Source organism: Zootoca vivipara, chromosome 16, assembly GCF_965207765.1.
Source record: "Zootoca vivipara chromosome 16, rZooViv2.hap1.1, whole genome shotgun sequence".
Lineage (NCBI taxonomy): Eukaryota > Metazoa > Chordata > Lepidosauria > Squamata > Lacertidae > Zootoca > Zootoca vivipara.
This window is the reverse complement of record NC_142599.1, coordinates 4,239,488-4,260,492: the sequence shown is the minus strand read 5'-3', so window position 1 is coordinate 4,260,492 and position 21,005 is coordinate 4,239,488. Positions and strand designations below refer to the sequence as shown.

At 44.7% G+C, this 21,005-nt stretch overlaps 1 protein-coding gene across 15 annotated transcripts in view; it reads right to left on the bottom strand.

Annotated features, from left to right (window-relative positions):
• The window catches only part of PITPNM2 (phosphatidylinositol transfer protein membrane associated 2), a 213,112-nt gene that overhangs the window by 111,056 nt on the left and 81,051 nt on the right, over nucleotides 1-21,005 (bottom strand). Inside the window, exon 1 of one of the 15 annotated variants that reach the window (XM_060269815.2) lies at nucleotides 20,334-20,514. The exons of the other annotated variants lie outside the window; for them this stretch is intronic. The gene's annotated coding sequence lies outside the window, so the exon portion shown is untranslated. Of the gene's footprint in view, nucleotides 1-20,333; nucleotides 20,515-21,005 lie in introns of those variants that run through there. 15 annotated transcript variants of the gene reach the window in all.

Here is a 21,005-nt window from a genome sequence, read left to right as displayed (position 1 = left end):
CACATTAGTGTTCATAACTCATGAAATCATTGATTTCTCTCAAAATAGCATCACACAAATGATTAAGACGAAATAAAAGCTGGAACAACAGTACTCAGCAATAAACCCTAAGTAATATACATTAATAGGAAAGCTGCCAATAGGACAGATAGGACTTCCAAATACTTCCATTACTGCCAAATTAGTAATTTATAGTTCTTGGCTATGCCCAGTGTTCAATTACGTGAGTCAGCACAATCGGGCACCAACATCCCCAAGTCTGACACACAAGACCATACCAGGTACGAAAGTCACCCTTGTACACTTCACTTAAAGTGGCCAGAGATTAAACCTGATTCAAGAGGTGTGTCTGTGTTGGCGATGGGGGATAAATTCAAGTCAGTTCACATTTAAGGCAAACTTCCTAAATTTGCACTTTCCCAAACAATTACATGAACCAAAGGGCGGTTGTCTTTCAAAATCCTTCAAACTGTGCCATGCAGTTCTCCAGCCAAATAATGTGTACAGAAATGCCACACACACACACACACACACGAGAGAGAGAGAGAGAGAGAGAGAGAGAGAGAGAGAGAGAGAGAGAGAGAGAGAGAGAGAGAGAGAGAATATGCACATTGCACTGCACTGTAGAATGAAGTTAAAATGGAACGGCCTGGGGGGGCTGATGCTTGAAAAACAGTTGGAGGCTGGAGCTGTTACATTTAGATTGTGCTGTTACTGCAAACTCACTCTGTATTAAAAACAAAAACCCTTGTTTGGCTCAAAAGAAGTGATGAAAAGCAGTACTGGTATGTGGCCCCTGATCTCTGAATCTGCTCTCGAAAATGCAAAGATGTTTATCCGAGTTGCAAAGAATTTTAGAGAAAGCCAGCAAAGGGCGAGGCAAGGTGAGCACGTGTCAGGCTGAGGAAAAACTCTGGGCCATTAAGGTACAGAAGGGAGCAACACTATTTGACTTGGCCCCGATGCTTTGCACTGTTTCACAGCAATCTGTGTAAATCCAACGTCACCATCCAGGAACATCTTCTCCATCCAACTAGTACCCCCTGCACACAAAATTAGGAAATTGTAGGGAGGACTATTAACAGATGAAAACACCGAAAAACTACACGAAGAGACCAAAAACTACAAATTGGTTAGACACAAGAATCACTGCTTCAAGAGCACACTAAAAGAAGCAAATGCATTTATGGGTCTTAATCTTTTTGTGCTGTTAGATGAAGTCTGACGTCACCTTCTGAATTTAAGAGCTCATTAGGAGGCCAACATCAATTACAGCAGAAGGATGGAGACGGACCATATGCCATACAGCCATACTGTAGCTATTAAATCTCGCTACAGGTCACGGGGCAGTCAAATACCTACTTGCAGCACCAGAGAAAAAGAAACACATTCATAAAAACCAGTTTTTAATTGAAACCCACGAATAGGAGCTCTTATTTCTTCCACCGACATTAATGGAAAAATAATGTTGAATTTTTGCCTTTTCTGCCATATTAAATGTGGCAGCCCCCCACACTCCCCTTGTAATGTTCCCAGCTCCACATTAGTATTTTAAAACTTTAATGGCAGCAAACGTTGCAGCTAAATAGCCACTGGAAAATTAACACAGAGAGTTATTCCATGCCTGAGAAAAGAAATGAAACAAAAACCGAGTGATGCCTGCTTTATATAAGCGACACAGTCATTAATCAGGTTGGTGAGCGGTGAGGAAAATCAAGTAAGATTTAATCCCTACACAGAATAGCTGCTTTAAAGAAGTCCGCACATTTTCCTACAACTGTAATGGGATGCACTAGTAGCATAGCCAATCCAAACCTTTTTGCTGCCTGTGGCATAGTCAGTTGACATTTAATGACAAACCCACCCAATCTGCACTTTTGGAAACAGTAGGCAAACTGAAATGCAGACATCCTTCAAACTGTTCACCTCTCTGAGTTCTCCAGTCAGGCAATGTTTAGAAAAATCACACATTCCGCAACTTCCTGCTGAAATTGTGTAACTTTTTAATATGGCAAATGTGCTGGGGTTGTTGGTGCTTTTTTGTCCTGCTTTTTTTACGTTACAGCACTCTAGGCGGTAGTAATGCAGTAACACTGGGGAAGCATCTCACAACAACTAATAAAGCAGAATGATGTGTGGTCCATTATAAATCCAATACTAACACACTATTATTGGGTCAGGGACATGTTGCAGACACCATGGTTTGTTTGTTTTTTTAAAAAAAACCACACAGTCTGGAGGGTCCCAGAATCTGTTCACATGCCCCAATTCTTTCCCTTCTTTCCCTGCCTCCACCTTCCTCTTCTCTTTTCTCTCCATCATTCTCTTTCTCTATCATACTCCTGACCCACACCCTTCTGAAACATGAAGCTAAAAATACCTGGTTAAATATATACGTGAACAACACTGAAAAAGAAAGAAGGAAGGTAGGGAGAGCTGAAAATAGTCCACAACAAAGCAGCAGGGAAGGAATCCGCTGGAAATAGACACTGCAAAAACTCAAAAGGACATATTTGAAGAGGGTGCATTGGCAGCTATGGGATGGCGAGCCCGACAATCAAATCATTGCCAAAATTACTGTTATACAATAATTGATCCTTGGAAGATTAGATTTTTCAAGGGCCAGCTGTGGAGAAATGGAAAGATATATGAATTTATCAGAAATGCCAATTTATAACTGAGGCTTCGGTGTTATGAGTTTGGCCTTTGGGATACTTTTAAACAAGATTAATTGTTCTTTAACAGGAAATGTTCTTTCTTGCATAGCTCTAGGGGTTTCCTCCACCAACCCCATTATTGTGTCCGTTGTTTCTCCCCTACCACCACCACCCACACACCTGCCAAAGGTATCTTTGGGGAGGCAGCACTTTCCAAAACAATATGCAAACCAAAACACATTCATCCTTTGAAATTCGTCCTGCTCTGAATTTTGCAATGTAGTTCACCAGCCAAGCAAAGAACTACAAAAATGCATATACTGGGGGTAAAGCCTGCACAGAAATCCACATATTTGTGAAAACTGTATACTTCAATGCATTATATTTGGGTAAGCTTATATTTGGGTAAGCTATCAGTCTGAACACCACCAAAATGCTGAACACCCTCCATGGTCCACCTGTTCTGTGTCCATCGTGGGCATTTGAAAAGGACTGTCAAGTTATCACTTGACACTTCCCAGTCTTTGAAAAGAAGAAAGTTGTTTGTGGCTCTCTACTACTACTCTTCTCCTCCTCCTCCTCCTCCTCCTCCTCCTCCTCCTCCTCCTCCTCCTCCTCCTTCTTCTTCACTAATATCGTTCTCTTTTTATATGAACTCTTCTTGTCCAGACTATTCTGATGTCCCAAAAACACCACATAGAGAAACTTGTGCTGTATATGGCTTTGTTTAGGAAACCTTCATAATGTAATGATTTTTCTCTGAAGGAAAAAAAACCCCATTTAGCAACCTAGGAACCATAGCCTACCATGAGCAACCCCTGGCTTTAGCTCATGGAGAAAGCTTAACTGCAGGTCTTGGTTTGGCCAACACACTTAGCTCGGCTTGTGTGGTCTTGTTAAGGCAAAGTTTGGCTTAGCGTGTAAAGTAAAGTGGACACTGATTGACACTGCTACCATTTTTTCAAGAAGATAGACATGGAAGTGTTGCTGTGTTGTTACTCCCAAACAAACACATCTAAAAACTTCAGTTTGGTGGCAAAACTTACCATGTTGAGTTTATTTTTTAGCCAAGAAAGCCAAAAGAAGCAATAGCACTCTGCTAAAAACATGTCTTGTAGCAGTGCAAATGGTGTACAATTACAAAAGGAAAGCCCATACCATAAAGTATGTTTTCCCTTCTGTCTCTATATGTAATAGGGAAAGGATATTTTGGCTGTCTTTTCTCTTGGAGATGCAAGACAGAAAAGCATTATGCAGCCAATAATAACCTTTTAATTGTCAACAGGTGCAAAATAACTACTTATTATACCTATTATTTCCCTTTGTCTGAGGTTGCTCTGAAAAGGCAATAAGAAGAAAAATGAACGTGCATGTAACACAAGCAAAAGAATTCTGTAGACTCCGAGGCTGATCAAAGTTTTCAGGAAAAGACCAGAGTTTTAAAGAGATCAATTCTCATCCCTACATGGTCACCTTGAGGAAGTTCTTACTTACCCAGGAAAGCATCTGTTTACAAGCCTGTAATAACTTTTGAATCTTCACTGGGCAAAGCTTTCTGTCAACAGTATCACCTGAAGGCCTTTGTATGGATTAGAATCTTCAGAAATATGCTTCTGGAGGTTTGTAGTCAATGTGGAGCCCCCCCCCCCCAGCCAGCATGTCTAATGATCAGGGGTGCTGGGATTTGCAAAACATCTGGATGACACTGAGTTGCCTACCCCTGATTTAGAGGGTGGTGCTTGTTTCTTTCTTTGTTTGTTTAATTTGCTTTGCCCAGCACCCTTCAAGACTGATTTCTCAGCTAGGCAAAATAAATGTGGGGAAGAGAACGCTCCAATTATTAAATCACTGAGGGTAATGAATGCTCACATAATTTAATTGGTGTTTCAATGCAAGGGCCCAATTTCGCTGCAGTGGTCTAAATGTTTAATATCTGTGTCTTCATGCCTGGCATTAACAGATTAGCAACACCACATCCATTCACTACACAACACGTCTCCCAGTTTGTCTCAAGAATAACTATTGAAAATAAAAGCATTCAAAAATGACCAAGTGAAAACAAAAAGAAGCATCTTGTAGCAACTGAGACCAGATTTCCAAATCAGTTTCCAATACGGTTTCAGATCCTGCAGATTCTTCATTGCCTTTTCCACTTTCTCTCCCCCCCCCACTTTGTTTTGTAAACCATGATTTGGTCTTACTGCTGCTGCAAATCACTATCTACCCCAGCACTGACATGAAATCCACTCTAATAGCTTCTAAATAATTTATAGGCTTCCAGAATATGTTCAGGCTCTGAAGCAAGGCAAGAGGCGCTGTGAGGACTGAGCCAACTTGGCGCTCTGCTTCTGGTTGGTGTACAAAACAAGGCACATTCATCTGAAAACATCGATGCAGAGAAGTCAAAGCATGCATATGTAAGGGTGTGTCTGCTTGTCTTGTGCCTTCCTCGAAATTAAAAATCAGCGCTTCCCTCCCCCCCAAAAAACTGCATTTTTTATTTAAGTCTCAGACAGTTTCACTGTTGCCCTATCAGGCATGCGAATGACTAAGGAACCAGCATGGCTCCAGGGCCAGACTGGACGTGACTAGAAACACAGAGTAGGAGCAGCTCTATCTTTCTAGGAACACCTAGTTCTGCCTGAAATTGGTGCATCTAAGCTCAGCTGAAACATGGAAGAATCAGTACAGATACATAGTGCACCCTCCCCTCCCCTCCCCATTAGGGTGAGCTCATCCTTCTTTCTTTCATTCACTGAAAATGCTCATATTAGCCTTTAAACCAGGCATCCCCAAACTTCGGCCCTCCAGATGTTTTGGACTACAATTCCCATCTTCCCCAACCACTGGTCCTGCTAGCTAGGGATCATGGGAGTTGTAGGCCAAAACATCTGGAGGGCCGCAGGTTTGACATGCCTGCTTTTAAACCTCTAAACCAGGCATGTCAAACCTGTGGCCCTCCAGATGTTTTGGACTACAATTCCCATCTTCCCCAACCACTGGTCCTGCTAGCTAGGGATCATGGGAGTTGTAGGCCAAAACATCTGGAGGGCCGCAGGTTTGACATGCCTGCTCTAAACCATTTGGGGCCAGGTTATCTGCCTCCACCCATACAAGCCTGCTCAAGCTTAAAGTTCAGCACCTGGGACCCTGCTCTCTGGTTCATCAGTGAGAGCTGCCAGATGAGAGAGAACAAGGCACAGGGCCTTTACTGTATTGGCTCCACATCTCTGGACTAACCTCCCCAGACAAGTACATATGACTTCCTCTTTGCAGGCTTTTAGGAAGACTTTAAAAACTTCTTTATTTCAACCTGCATTTGGTTAATTTTAGTGTACTGTGCTTTTTAACGAGGTTTTTACCTGCTGTTTGTCGTTTGTTATTTAATTATGCCTGTATTTTTTTAATATAGTTTGGGGGGTTGTGGCTTGATTATTTGCAGAAGGAAGGATGAACAAGGATAGGCTTATAAATTGGTACAGATGTGAAAAAGAAATAAATAAAACCACACGCAATGAGAACATTGATCTGGACGCAGCCTTGGGAAAGCCTCCTCTTCCAAAGGCCTCTCTCCATTAATCACTGGATAACAAACCGAGAGGACTTAGCACGTAATAGAAATTCTGCAGGCTCTCTGCCAAACCAAAAATCCTTTAAAAAGTGCCCAGATGAAGAAAGGTAGTACATCCAAAACCATCCTCAGAGGTTTGAAAAGGTCTCAACTAGTTTCGTTCCCCATCAATGATGAGCGCAGGGGAGGGGTTTAATCAAAAACGGCTGGCTGGCTGTGAGGGACTTTCGTTCATTTATCTCGAAACGATCTCCATGCCTAACAGAGTACTGTTGACAGAGTTGTGGCAATGACTTGAGCCCACAACTGCAGTCTGGTTCTTCCCCCTGCCTAGCCATGGCTGGCGACTGATGCAAAACAGCGTTGTCTCTACAAAAAGTATTTTCCCATCTGACTTTCCAGACAATCAACAACAGCATAGACTGAAAAGCAGGCAGAAAGTCGGCCTTTAACTAAACACAAGAGAAAGTATTGTGTGTAGAAGCAAGTTTGCTTATTCCTAAGGGAAGACATGTCAGCTCTGATTTACATGTTCTAGAGAAGAGAATCGTGTCCTGCAGTCAGAATATTTTGAATAGTAAAAACTGATCCAAGAAAGGGCGGGGCAACACCCCACCTCACCCCACTAATAAAAAGGTAAAGGGACCCCTGACCATTAGGTCCAGTCGTGACCAACTCTGGGGTTGCGCGCTCATCTCGCATTATTGGCCGAGGGAGCCGGCGTACAGCTTCCAGGTCATGTGGCCAGCATGACAAAGCCGCTTCTGGCAAACCAGAGCAGCACATGGAAATGCCGTTTACCTTCCCGCTGTAGCGGTTCCTATATATCTACTTGCATTTTGATGTGCTTTCGAACTGCTAGGTTGGCAGGAGCTGGGACCAAGCAACGGGAGCTCACCCCGTCACAGGGATTCGAACCGCCGACCTTCTGATCAGCAAGCCCTAGGCTCAGTGGTTTAACCCACAGTGCCACCTGGCTAATAATTGACTACAAAAATGCTGAGTTGTGTTAAAAAGCAGGGACTGTCTGTGATGCATCGCTGAGCTGCCTACACCTTCGAGAAAACTGGTTTTTACACACAAGCAGAGCATTCCCCTCTCCATTAAACTTGTGTTCGCTACAGGACTCTCCTCCTTCCCCATCCCAATTTTTAAAATAGTTCATCTTTGCATGATGAGGAAACACAAAGGTAGAACTATTCTGGACATCTAGCGAAGTACTGGCTGTGTATATTCCTTTTTTCTTTTCTTTTTGCATAAACAAACTGTCTGAAAGGGAAAGGCACATGCACAGCGACGAATCAGAGAGAAAAAAAGAATCCAAATATAGAAACTGTAGATGCAAATGACTGCACCCAAAGCAAAGCAACCATATTACTGGACTAGGGAACCACAGGAAAGTGAGGCAATTTGAGGACACCAAACAGAGCTTATAAGCCACACAAAAGTGGATGGAGCAGTTGGATGGGCAGCAGTGAGTGGTGAAGAAGTCCTCAATGGCAGAACAGGCGGATGATAACAAGCAGTATGTTACAACGGCTGTGAAGGCGGATGAAGGCTGCAGCAGACAGGAATCTACCGGTTTGTCGTGACTACTTCATGCCATCGGAACAGAGCCCTACTGCGAAGACTGTGCGTTGGTCAGCGTGCACTGATCTACACACATAAAACAAATTCATGCACAGGCGTCTTCCAAAAACCCAACCCAAACCCCCAAAGTCCCATGGCGATCGGCAAATGGTAACAGGGGCAGGATCGTGAAATCTGGAAGCCCCTAGTCAGGAACCGGCACACGGGCGGTGGATACAGATTCAGTCGTTCTGACTCGAGGAACGAGGCAGTTAAGCAGCTCGGCAGCTGTATCCATGTTTGAGCAGCCCTTTTTAGGATCCACTCTGCTCACCCCGAAAAGGGGGAGGGGCTAGAAAAGGTGCCCTAAACATAGTCTGCCGGTGGACCTGATTGGATACCTGCCGAAATCTTCATAGTGGGTGGAATTGAACTTACACAACAACTTCACAAGCTCATCGAAAAAATCTCCAACTCCTTGAAAGATTCCATCAACGGTGTCTCCGAAAATTTTTACACATCACTTGGGAAGACAGGCGAACTATTATCAGTGTACTGGAAGAAGCAAAGATCACCAGTGTCGAAGCAATGATTCTTCAACATCAGCTTTGTTGGACTGGTCATGTTGTGCGGATGCCTGATTATCGTCTTCCAAAGCAAATACTCTATTCCAAACTTAAAAATGGAAAGCGTCATGCTGGTGGTCAACAAAAGAGGTTTAAAGCCTGTCTCAAGGCAAATCTTTTAAAATGTAGTATAAACACCGACAACCAGGAAACACTGGCCTGCGAGCACTCCAGTTGGAGAACAGCCTTTACCAAAGGTGTCATGGGCTTTGAAGAAACTCGATCTCAGGACACAAGGGAGAAACATGCTAAGAGGAAGGCGCGCCTGACAAATCCACACCGTGATCAACTCCCCCCTGGAAACCAATGTCCCCACTGTGGAAGGACATGCGGATCCAGAATTGGCCTCCACAGTCACTTACGGACTCATTGTTAAAACTGTGTTTATGGAAGACAATCTTACTCAGCTACAAGGGATCGCCAAAGAAGAAAAGAAGATTTTGCAAAAGGTTTCCTGCCTCTTCGCCCAGAAGTGATTGTTTCTTTTGAGCCTGGGCTAGACAGAATTCAACGAAAGATCTGAAGGTATCCTGGTTAAGTTGGACATCACACTTTCAAATAGCTAATTAGCAAAAATACTTCATGAAAATTCATCAGCAACTTAATGTGAATTTTTCCAAATATACACATTTTGGTAGCACAATTTTGTCCCAAATACATGTTTTGCAAAGGTATTTCATTTTTGTATACCTTTTTACTATTATATGCATTTTTTATGTTGATTTTACCATAGTATGTGCATTTTTGGAAACCTTACTTGGTTGGAGAACTACACTGCAAAATTCTGAGAGGTGAGAATTTCAAAGGACGGCTGTGTTTCAGTTCATTTTTTTGTTTTGCAAAGTGCAAATTAGGTAGGGTTGCTGTTGAATGCTGAGAATCAAATTTCTCCACCCCCCCTACTCACACAGAAGAGTCCGGAAAAATCCATGCCAAATTGTTGTCCTATGAGATCTCTCCCTCTGAATTGCTCAAACTGGATTTAAATGCAGCAAAAAGGTGTATAAACCAAAGGTTGGATGATGCGGAGCTATACCAAAATTGTCTAGCTGGGGGGGGGGGGAGTCTGCTCACCGTCAAATATCGGCATAACCCCTATTTACCGTACTCCATCCTACTTAACAACGCTTACGGCCGCGTCTCATCGATATGCCTTCCTTAAAGCTAGGTTCAATGTTTTTCCAACTAACGTGCTGAGACATAGATTTACTAAGGGCCAGGTCTCTTCAATGTGTGCTTGCGAAATGAAATCAACTGAATCTTTACACCATGTTATGTTTATCTGCCCTATGTACAGTTCGGCTCGTGCTAGTATATTAAACTCCATAATCCAGCCTATGGCTGACAATCCAGTTGACCTTCAGCTAGCCTGGGTTCTTCAAGATGTGGACCCTTATATCACTCTACAGGTTGCTAAATTCCTAACAGCCGTCCTCTCGTACAAGAGACGGAATGGAATGTTAGCTGATTATTGATAGTTATAAGAATTTTTTTTAAAATGACATCAGATATTGATTTTAGTTAGGCGCCTAAATTTTTAATCTTAATCTTAAAAGCTTCAAGATATGTTTTTTGAATTGTTAATATTTGTCCTTGTGAGCTGTGAATTGTGTTATATTATCTGTGGTTTGTACGAGTCTGCGGTTTTTATTTGATTTGTTTTGTTGTGTTGTGTTTTATGATGGGCGTACAGCCGAATAAACATATTTGCATTTGCATAGAAGAGTCACCCGGCACCACCAAACTCGAATGCTTCCCCCACTTCAAAATTATTGTTTTCATCATATGTAAATGTATGCAGGCTTAATCAATCAATTAAAGCACATTTGATGAATTTTTTTTCATTCAGGTGACAGCCTGGTGCACAATTTATATTAGTATTACTAAATGTTATGAGAGGGAAATGTAGTTCTGTCATTTTCTTCAGCAATCACACAACAGTTGCAAATGTCTAGGTGCCCATTTTTCATTAAAAATTCAGACCTGGCAAGACCTGGGATGTTCACCCAGAACTAAGCAGCCTCCACCAGAGACAGATATGTGGTGTGTGCTCCTTGCAAATCATAGCATGATATCAAATGTCATTAACTTGAAATCCAGTCGTTTAGCATTAGTAACCCAAGCATGTTAGCATGAATTCTTAAGACATCAAATCCTCAAACTCCAGTTTAGGAGCAAATTGGCAGCTGTGTGTGGTGTGTGTGTGTGTGTGTGTGTGTGTGTTATTTTTGGCTGGCTAATGCTAAAAGAGAAGAGGAGTTCAGTACTTGAGGGAAGGGAGACTATGGTTTGATTATAGTTCCTCTTGGGATTAGGAAACCACTGTACCAGTTTCCAACCCCCAGGCCCCACATTAATAATGCTACATTGAATGTCAAAGCAAGAGCGCAGGTTTTGCTTAAAATAGGCTCTGCCAATCTTTTGGGTTGGCAAAGCCTGTGTAATCCCTCTTGTTTATAGAGTTCTCAAAACAAATACTGTATACTACAATGCATTCCCCCTTTCTATTTAAAAATAAAAGGAAAAAGGAGGAATATTCAAGCCACCTGCTCAAGAATGTGAGGGTGGTCTAACAAAGTATTGTGGGGGAGGCAGGGGGGGGGATGAACTAGATATAGAAATTTATGGAACAAACTGGGAGTACAAACACACTCACCTCCCTGCTTTTCCCTACCAACTCTCCCTGCATCCCATCACATGAGATTCCCATCAAATGACAGGAACATGGTTCAATTTCTTTCCCTATGTCCCCCATGGGAGCCAACACACTGAAGAGAGAGAAAATGGCATGTCCCACCAGGCCTGTATCAGGATCGGGACTCAGCCAGCATCCTCCACACACAAGCAATGACCAGGCTAGAGAAAAGAGAGAAGCAGGATATGGCACACTGGACCTATGCCACCCACCCCAAGTCTTGCTTGGCGGTGAATACTCAGCAATACTGCTTGGGAATATATGGACTGAGCTGGGCGTCTCTGGGAAGGTGTCCCAGGTCCTGCCAGTTACCTCTTTGCAGCCTGTTTTGGCATTTAACTGTAAACACATTAAACTACTGTTTACTGCCAAAGGAGGCTTACAAGTATAAAAACCAATTGTGCAATCATTAAAATATAAACATAACCAGAATTAAAATACACAATAAAAGAAACTTGTTAAAACTCATTCACATATACACACCCATAATTAAAAAGTGCAATAAAACAAGCCCATTTAAACAAAATAGGAAGTGTGGGTTGAGAAAATTTGCCTGCTCCCCCCCCCCTCCCGAATCTCAGCATGGCCTGAATAGGACATTGTTGCTTACTCGTTCATAGAGATGGGGGTTGGAATGTATAAACTACAAGCAGAGGGCAAGATCCTGCTGAGGAGTGAGGGGGCTACCCCAGGTTGGGCTCCGTGTCCAGTTTTTAGAGGCGGGAAATCAAATTCTCCATTAAAGAGGAACACACAGCAAACGCCTCATTTGGGGCTTTTTTAGTTTAGGAAAAAAGGCAGGTGAAACAGGGGACATGACAGGGGTGTATAAAATTATGCATAATGCAGAGAAAGTGGATTTCCCTCTCTCATCATACTATAAGGGTCGCACAAAATAGCACATGGTTAAACTGCAATTAAACCTCAAGGTGTAGCAAGGGCCACTATTTTGGGCAGCTTTGAAAGGGTTTACATTAATTAACAAGGGATACTGGGAACTGGGCAGAGCTGATCGAGGTGAACCATGATGAGAAAATGGCTGCCACGGAACGCTTTGAGATCACCTAGCAAATCAAGCACCTGACCTTGGACTCCATGACCCTGAAGACCAAGGAGGTGGAGAGGCGGCTACAAGTTGTGATGGCTGTATTCTGCCTCCAGGATCAGAGGCATACAGAATACCAGTCTCTGTGGAACAACTGTGGGAAGGGGTTGTGGCACTCAGCTCCTGCCCTGCCTTTGAAGAACATGTGGTTGGCCACTTTGGGAAAAGGATGCTGCAGGTTGCATGCCAAGACCCCGTGACTCCACAGTTCCCTAGGAAAATGAATAACCGCACTGGACAACAGCATATTGGGTTTTTGACTTGAATAGGGCCACAACTTTTATTGGTTACAGTAGAAAATGGTTCGGTGAGGATAGAGCATTGCTATTTCACTCCAGCCCATCTGCTGGGAGTGCACACATCTTGGGAGGATGCCCTATGACCAGCATCAATTAGGGGTACCCCTCCGTGGAGTGGGCCCAAGTGTTCCCATTGGCCAGTTGGGCCAGGGAAATGCCCATGAAAGACTGCCAGCTATGGTCAATCAACCGGCAGCCGTGCAATCCAGCCAGCCACTCACTGTATCACTTGTGTGATCAGAGGCCTGGCCACAACACCACCCACCAATTAAGGTGAGCAGACTTCTTCCTATGTTCATGTTACAAAAAGTGAAAAAACAAGCTGTATTAGCCTGCCCACTCAGAGAAAGAGCATGGAGTTGCTAACATACCCCTTCAATAATCTTCCAAGGCATGCTACAATCTGCCTGAAATAAAGGGGGAAACTGTTTGCCAGGTTCCCATCTGCCAGAATTTATTCTGGATCCTTATGGGGGGAAAGGCAGGGTGGAGGGAGATCAGCAAGAAATCCAGTAATTAGACTGATGCACGCCATCTACGTATTCCTCTCCATTGGCCTGACATCTGGGAGGCACAGCTGTCTAGCTCCACCAGCTTTCTTTTTAGAGGGTGATGACGGCAAGAGAAAGACAAGGCAGCGGCACCAAAAGCCCCCCAGAGAGAGACACAGCAGCCCGTCAGCACTTGTAGAGATGCCGTAAATGCATTAGCAGACAGGCGCTTGGTGCTATTTGATTGTGGAAGGGTTTTGCCTGAAATCATTTATTCCTTCTTTTCTTTTTCCTGCCCCTCAAGGCATTCTTCTCTCCCTTTCAGATCAGGGTTGTCAGTCACCAAATTATTCTGAATCCTGCTCAGCGTGGCCAGCCTTCGGCTCTGTTAGCTGCCTGGAGAGGAAAGGCTCATTCAACACCAGCATCAGCAGCTTCACATCCCCACCTGTGTCCAAACTCTCCCCCTGGCAGAAAAAGGACTTCCAAGATGCTGCTGTGCATCCAAATCCTGGACAGCGAAAGAAAACAAAATGGTGTCTGCCAGAGGGAACAGCTCTAGGAAACCTGCTCTTCTGGTAGCCATTTTGGAAGGCCCTAATACTTGCCACTGAGCTTGATAGTGGTGAGGGACCCAGGTGGCGCTGTGGGTTAAACCACAGAGTCTAGGGCTTGCTGATCAGAAGGTCAGCGGTTCGAATCCCTGCAACAGGGTGAGCTCCCGTTACTCGGTCTGAGCTCCTGCCCACCTAGCAGTTCGAAAGCACGTCAAAGTGCAAGTAGATAAATAGGGACCGCTCCGGCGGGAAGGTAAATGGCATTTCCGTGCGCTGCTCTGGTTCACCAGAAGCAGCTTTCTCATGCTGGCCACATGACCCAGAAGCTGTCTGCAGACAAACGCTGGCTCCCTCGGCCTATAGAGCGAGATGAGCGCCGCAACCCCAGAGTCGGACACGACTGGACCTGATGGTCAGGGACCCCTTTACCTTTAATACTTGCCACTGAGCTTGATGGTGGTGAGGACCAAAGAGCAGCATGACTCGGGCAGCTGTCCAAGATATTCCACCCCTCATTCCAAATTTCCTGCCTGAGGTGAGGCCTTCGAAATGACTGAGCCAGCAGGAAAGCTGAAAGAGGCACTTTGTTTAAACGACTTGCATAGTCTGTCCATTGGTTCAAGAAAGATGCATAATCGTATGCACACACAATCCCAGAAGATTTTGAGGATTGGATGTTAAAATCTGGTGGGGCTGGTGCCTGGCATGACAACAGAACTCCTAGCACAGTGGCTGCAACACTCTTTCCATGGGAACCAAGGGGTCATTTGGCACCAGGCAACTGCCAATTTAAATTTCCCAGAATACCCAGAGCAATACCACACTGCATGCTGCAGGACACTGTAGGATACTGTATTTAAAATGGTGGTTTGCAGTTGCCCGTCAAAGGGAGCCAAGGAGGAAGACTTTGGATGCTGGGCCCTTGAGGATTCTGGGTGCTGACTCTAGTCCTGTTTGGGATTCATGTGGTTCAACCCTAAAGTGAGGGCATCCAAGCCAGGCTTTTATTTATCACATGCCTTAACAGAAGACAAATAATTTATTTATTTTGTTCAACGCGAGCTGTGCAGATATAGATAGCAGGAACATGATCAATATCTTGCAGTTTTGTGAAATGTCACTACCGAGAGTTGAAGTCTAGACAAAATTGGTCACGTCAGGCACTGGAGCAGAGGCCAGGGTATATTGGGGCTGTAAAAAAAGAGGCAAATCAACACTCTGGCTTTATGACAACCTCATCCTCATTTCCCGAAGGAAATCTCAGAGCTGGAAAAGGTGTACAAAATGACTAAGTGGGGGAGTTGAAGTCTCTTCTCTGCGAGGAAAGGCTAACGCTTCGGGGGCTTATTAGCTCAGAGGCGAAGGGCTGATAGAGATTTATATAATTGACACATTGTGGGGAGAAGTTGGAGGGAGAGAAGATTTTCTTCCTCTTTCATAAGGCTAGAACTTTATGGGAATCTACAGGCATAGATTCAAGATGAACAGAGTAGCCTTCTTCACACAACACAACATCCCATTGTGGAACTCACCCCCCTGAGGCATGCCGATGGCCATCATCTTAGACACATTCAAAGAGGAGGAGAAAGAGAGCCCAATGGAGCCTCCAGGTTCAAAGGCAATATATCACAGCATACCAGTTGCTGAGGGGGACCAGAATTTCACCTTCATGCCCTGTTTGAGAGCTTTCCAGGGACATCTGGTTGACCACTGTCAGGAGGTAGGTGCCTTTAACCTGATCCAACAGGATCCTCTTATGCAATTTGCACATCCATTGACCACACTTAGCATCCATCCCCACCAATAGTGTGTGGTCTCCTACCATGCAGCGCCTATGGAAAGCAAACATTTTGCTGTTGTTGTTTAGTTGTTTAGTCATGTCCAACTCTTCGTGACCCGACCCCATGGACCAGAGCACGCCAGGCACTCCTGTCTTGCACTGCCTCCTGCAGTTTGGTCAGACTCATGTTGGTAGCTTCGAGAGCACTGTCCAACCATCTCGTCCTCTGTAGTCCCCTTCTCCTTGTACCCTCAATCTTTCCCAACATCAGGGTCTTTTCCAGGGAGTCTTCTCTTCTCATGAGGTGGCCAAAGTATTGAAGCCTCAGCTTCAGGATCTGTCCTTCCAGTGAGCACTCAGGGCTGATTTCCTTCAGAATGGATAGGTTTGATCTTCTTGCAGTCTATGGGACTCTCAAGAGTCTCCTCCAGCACCATAATTCAAAAGCATCAATTCTTCGGTGATCAGCCTTCTTGATGGTCCAGCTCTCACTTCCATACATCACTACTGGGAAAACCATAGCTACATGTAAAACTCACCAGGGATTAAATTTAGGAAACTTATAATTTTGCTTCCTATGCCTGGCATTTTATAGTATGATATTAGTTCTTTTTATTGCTATGGTCTTCTGCTTTGCTTGGTGTGGCATTATTTTATATATTCTTTCTGAATATTGGCCACTGGCTGCAATAAAGAGATAGACTGTTTCAAAGGCTGTGCCACAACCCAAAAGCATTGGGTGCTGGGAACAGAAGACAGGGCCTTTTCCGAGGCTGCACCCCTGTTCCTCAATCACCTCCCCAAAGAGGTGTTCTGAGCACAGCCTAGGAAGAACAAACAGCCAGTAATTATTGACAAAGCACAAACTTACAGTAGCTCCTGAGGTGCCCTAAACATGCACACATGTACTTCTGATGCCTAGATAGCTGGCGCCCTTCCCTGGGTTTGCATGCTGTGCCAGACTATTGCAGGAACGGTGTGGCCACGTCCAAACACAAGCTTAAGTACCCTCACCTGAAGGCACAACACAAGCAACCTGTGACTTCTCCTACCTGAATGTTGTTGCTGTGCTTGCCTCTTCAAGCCCCTCCTGGTCCTGGGGGGCAGTGGGGGGGAGGAGATTCTGCTAGCCCCCTCCCTTCAGGCAGCTTCTTACCTCTGCTCCTGGCACATCCTGTCCTTCCCCCAACTGTGGCTTCTCCCCTGCACTTCCTCCCCCATCTCCAACTGCTCAGAACCCCTCCCCATCCTCCAACTCCTGACTCGTAAATTGCTACCTGCTTCCCTTTGGTCAGTTTCCGGCCCCACTATCCCTTCCACCCACTCCTCAGAGCCCTGCCAGTCTCTGACGTGAGGCGATATTAGACCCTTCCCTGATGACATTTAGGGCAGGCTGTGAAAGCACAATTATTCTGCACGGCTTTTGACTGACGTCTTTTTTAAAAAGCAAGAACTAACCTTACTCCTTTTTTTTTCATTTCAGTGATTTATTTTAAAATTTTGCTGCTTGGCCATGTTTGGCTTTCTTCTTTTATGTAAGCTGCTTTTGGGGCTTTGGCAGGACAGAAAAGCAATACAAACGTGATTTTGTAAATAAAAATATAGATCATGCTTTGCTTGCGCATTTCTGGTTTGCGACTGTTGGAGACAAACTGGCTGGGCCTTGTTCAGAGGAACAAATTTTAGTTATGTGTTCAGAACCAGAACAGATGCCCACAACACCTGCCGGTTTTGAAAAGTGGGGCAGGACCCAATTCACATGAACTCTGGGGCCATTTGGCTTTGCCAGATACTCTTGCAGATGGAGCTGGGTAGACCATGAATCGGATCCAGGATGGCGACTTGAACCTTCCCAGCTGAACAGGCTTCCAGTAGCTCCTTTTGCTGCCAAGCTGGCTCACTGCCTCACCGCCTGTCTACAGTATTGCAAAAGAAATGGTCTCTCCAAGAGTGTTTGAGCTGTGAGTGGTTGCGTTCCAGTATTCAGAGCTGTCAAAGCTTCTGTGTGCGAGAAGCACGAGAGGGGGAAGACGGCTATAGGAGGATAAACAGGAGCCAGCAAGTCATCAATCTAGCATTCATTTGACTTTGTAGCTTAATTGCACGACACAAAATTGAAAAATTGCTAGAGCAACAGCTCAGAGCATATAAAAAAAAGGTTCCTAGCAGTATATTCTAGAAGTGTTGCACATTAAAAAGGCTGCTTCTATCAGATGCATTTGCCTTGATTTCAGCAGTTGATTGTTATGGAATACCCCCCTCCGCTTTTTATTAGCAGTGTGTGTGTGTGTGTGTGTGTGTGTGTGTGTGTGTGTGTTTAAAGGATAGCTTTACAGTTGTTCTTAATTTTCTGCCAAGAAGAGAAGACTAAGAAAGGGAAAATAGGAAGCAACGTTTTGTTTTTCAGCCTTGTTCCATCCAGAGAAATATTCTCTCTGGGAGCAAACGCTGCAAAGGCCTTGTACAACGACCCCAGGCCCCTCCTTCTGCGAAGCTAAATATAGGACAGAAGAAAGGAGGCAAGGAGAGGTAACTTGTACGGTAGGAAAATCCTACAATCCATTAGGAAAATCCTGACCAGGAAGCTTTTATTGGGGGGGGGGCAGGGATAATCACCCAACCTGCTCCTAGACTTTTGGCTTCCTCAGCTGTTACCTGCCAAAGCCAGAGCTTCATGGGGCGCACGTCAAGGTGTGAGGTCACCCAACACCTGCTGCAGTTTTATCTTATTTGTATTCACATAGCTTTTATATTCAATTATTTTAAGACTCCCCAGATAATTTTATATTACGGGCAGGCAACTCAAATACTGTATATAAAATAAATGCACGTAGAAAGGAGAGAGTTAATTAATCCAGTGATAATGTTCCATCAAGTTGGCCACAATCACCTCTTTGAGAGCAAACTCACAAGCAGTTCTGAAGCATACAGTTCAATACAGCCGAGATCTGATAATATAGTAGTTGCCATTAACAAGAATCTTATCTCCACAGTACACTCATTGAACTGTGTCAGTTTAAGACTCCATCCATAATTGATTTAATTTCACCACACTGAAAGATGGCAGGCAAGTAAGACATGGTAATTGTTTCTTCCTGCCATCGGGTGAAAATCCCGTGCAATGATCCTAACCCACCTGAAGCAGCTGGTGTCACAGCTGAGGCATTTGAACAGCTGGAAAAAAGGAAACCAGGGGCTGTTTCTTGAGTGCTTTTCATCCTTGCCTTTCAAAAGCGCAGCTCTCAGGGACTATGGATTTGTCCTGGGATCTCATGATGGGACTAAGACAGTACTGAGATCACCTACCATGAACTGTGCATCCTCACAGACAAAAAGAATATACGTACACAGGTATACAACATGGTCTTTGCAATTGGCAACCAGAATAAGGAACCCTCCCGATTAACCAGGTTGGGCAGAAAGCCTGCTGATCCTACCCCAAACAGCCATTATGACACGTAGCCACTGATAGTTTTATCCTCCATGAATTTGTCCAAACCCCCCCCCCCTTTAAAGCCATCTGCACTAGCAGTACATCTTGTAGCAGACAATTTCATACTTTTATGCACTTGTCTGTCTGTGTCTTAAATTTTCTGTCATTTTGCTTCATTGGATGTCAAGAACCCATCACTGCACCCTTCATTTCTGCTCATCCTTGGGGGCACTTTCGCATAGTCCTTGACAAGGCTCATTTTGAGTCTTATTTTAATGTCCAAGATCTGTGATCCAAGGCTCTTGAAGATTTCTGAACGGCACGAGATCAAGGCAGCAGTTCTATCACATTTCAGAGGAGTGGGACCCTCCGGCAGATTCCCCACTTTGCCATCTCCACATCCCTGCTCAAGGACTGGACCACCACACCAGCCCCCCGTTTTCCTGGCTTACTCTCAGAACACCACTGATCTTCTCCCGCAGGGCAAGAGAAGATAGTGAGTCAAGAGCTTCAGAGCTGCTGGTGCCCAGCCAGCTTCTCATGAAGTTTCCTGTGAGGAGGGCAAAGCGCAGGGAAGCATTTGTGGCACACAACCCTTCCTGTCTGCAAGAATAGTGTAAACTTCGAAAAACAAAGCTCCCAGCCATATTGACTGTACTCTTATCTCAGAGCTGTTCTGTCAGTGTTGAATGATTGATCCTCCCCACCCCTTCAGAAGCTGGAATGTTCATGAATGAACCATGGCACCACACCAGGGACTCAACTAGACTGGTAAAGCCAAAGCGATTTATATGCATTGTATGTGCAATATAACATTGTGCCACCAGATGGTGACATGGAGTCCTGTTTTTCTCTACCTATTTTCCCTGTTTAAATTTACAACGCTTTAAACTGAAACACTTATTTGATGTGTCCAGATCAGGCATAGGCAAACTTGGCCCTCCAGATGTTTTGTGACTACAATTCCCATCATCCCTGACCACTGGTCCTGTTAGCTAGGGATGATGGGAGTTTGCCTATGCCTGATCTATATCCAGCCCAGGTTAGTGAACAGTCAGCAGTCAGGTTTTCTATAATGTAGGCTATATAAATTTTATGTGATAGTTGGGATCTGCAACAAAATGTTGCAATTTGGAGTGCTCCTGTCAAAGGTTCCAGTCAGCTAGCCAGACATGTCATCTTTCAGCATACTCTGTTTCATTTCAACACACACACACGGGGGGGGGGGGAGGCACTGAATATTCAGTCCCCTCATTGAGCTGTTTTGCGGTGTAGTGGGGGTTACCCCCAATTTATTTATTTATTTTTAAGTATATCAACAAACCTTGAAATTTTCCCCAAACCTGCTAATTCTTCCCCTCTTCTGCACAGATGGCAACATAAGATCTAGAACTGGAGGATGAGTTTGCTTCTAGTATACTACAAATCAGGAATAGACAGACTTTTCATGAACAAGGGCTTCATTCCCATATTGGCAACCTTCTGGGGTCACATGCTAATGGTGGGTGAAGCCAGAGGCAAAAGCGGGCAGAGCAAGGGACGTGACTTACCTTTGTGCAGCAGGTTACACTCCAGCCACACAAAAGTCGGGGGTTTCTGCATGCCCACGCCACAAGCATCTCTCCATTCAGCACCCAGGCCAGCAAGAGACATCATCACAGGCCACAGATCCATTACAGCCATGCAAAAACATGCAATTAGCAGGCAGAGCTGGGCTGGTGAGGGCTGTGGCTTTAGAAAGAAAAGCAGTAAGGTACAAATGAGTTGTGGTTCTTGATCAACCCACACCACACTACTGTACCAAGATCTCCTGCAATGCAGGAGGTGCAATGCATGGAGGTGCAGGTCAATTCTGTGTCCAGGGCAGCTGTCTATCAGCTCCATCTGGTACGCAGGCTGAGACCCTACCTGCCTGCAGACTGTCTAGCAAGAGTGGTGCATGCTCTAGTTCTCTCCCGCTTGGACTACTGCAATGCGCTCTACATGGGGCTACCTTTGAAGGTGACTCGGAAACTACAACTAATCCAGAATGTGGCAGCAAGACTGGTGACTGGGAGCGGCCGCCGAGACCGGTATGTTTCCAAGCACAATTCAAAGTGTTGGTGCTGACCTTTAAAGCCCTAAATGGCCTCGGTCCAGTATACCTGAAGGAGCGTCTCCACCTCCATCATTCTGCCCGGACACTGAGGTCCAGCACCGAGGGCCTTCTGGCGGTTCCCTCG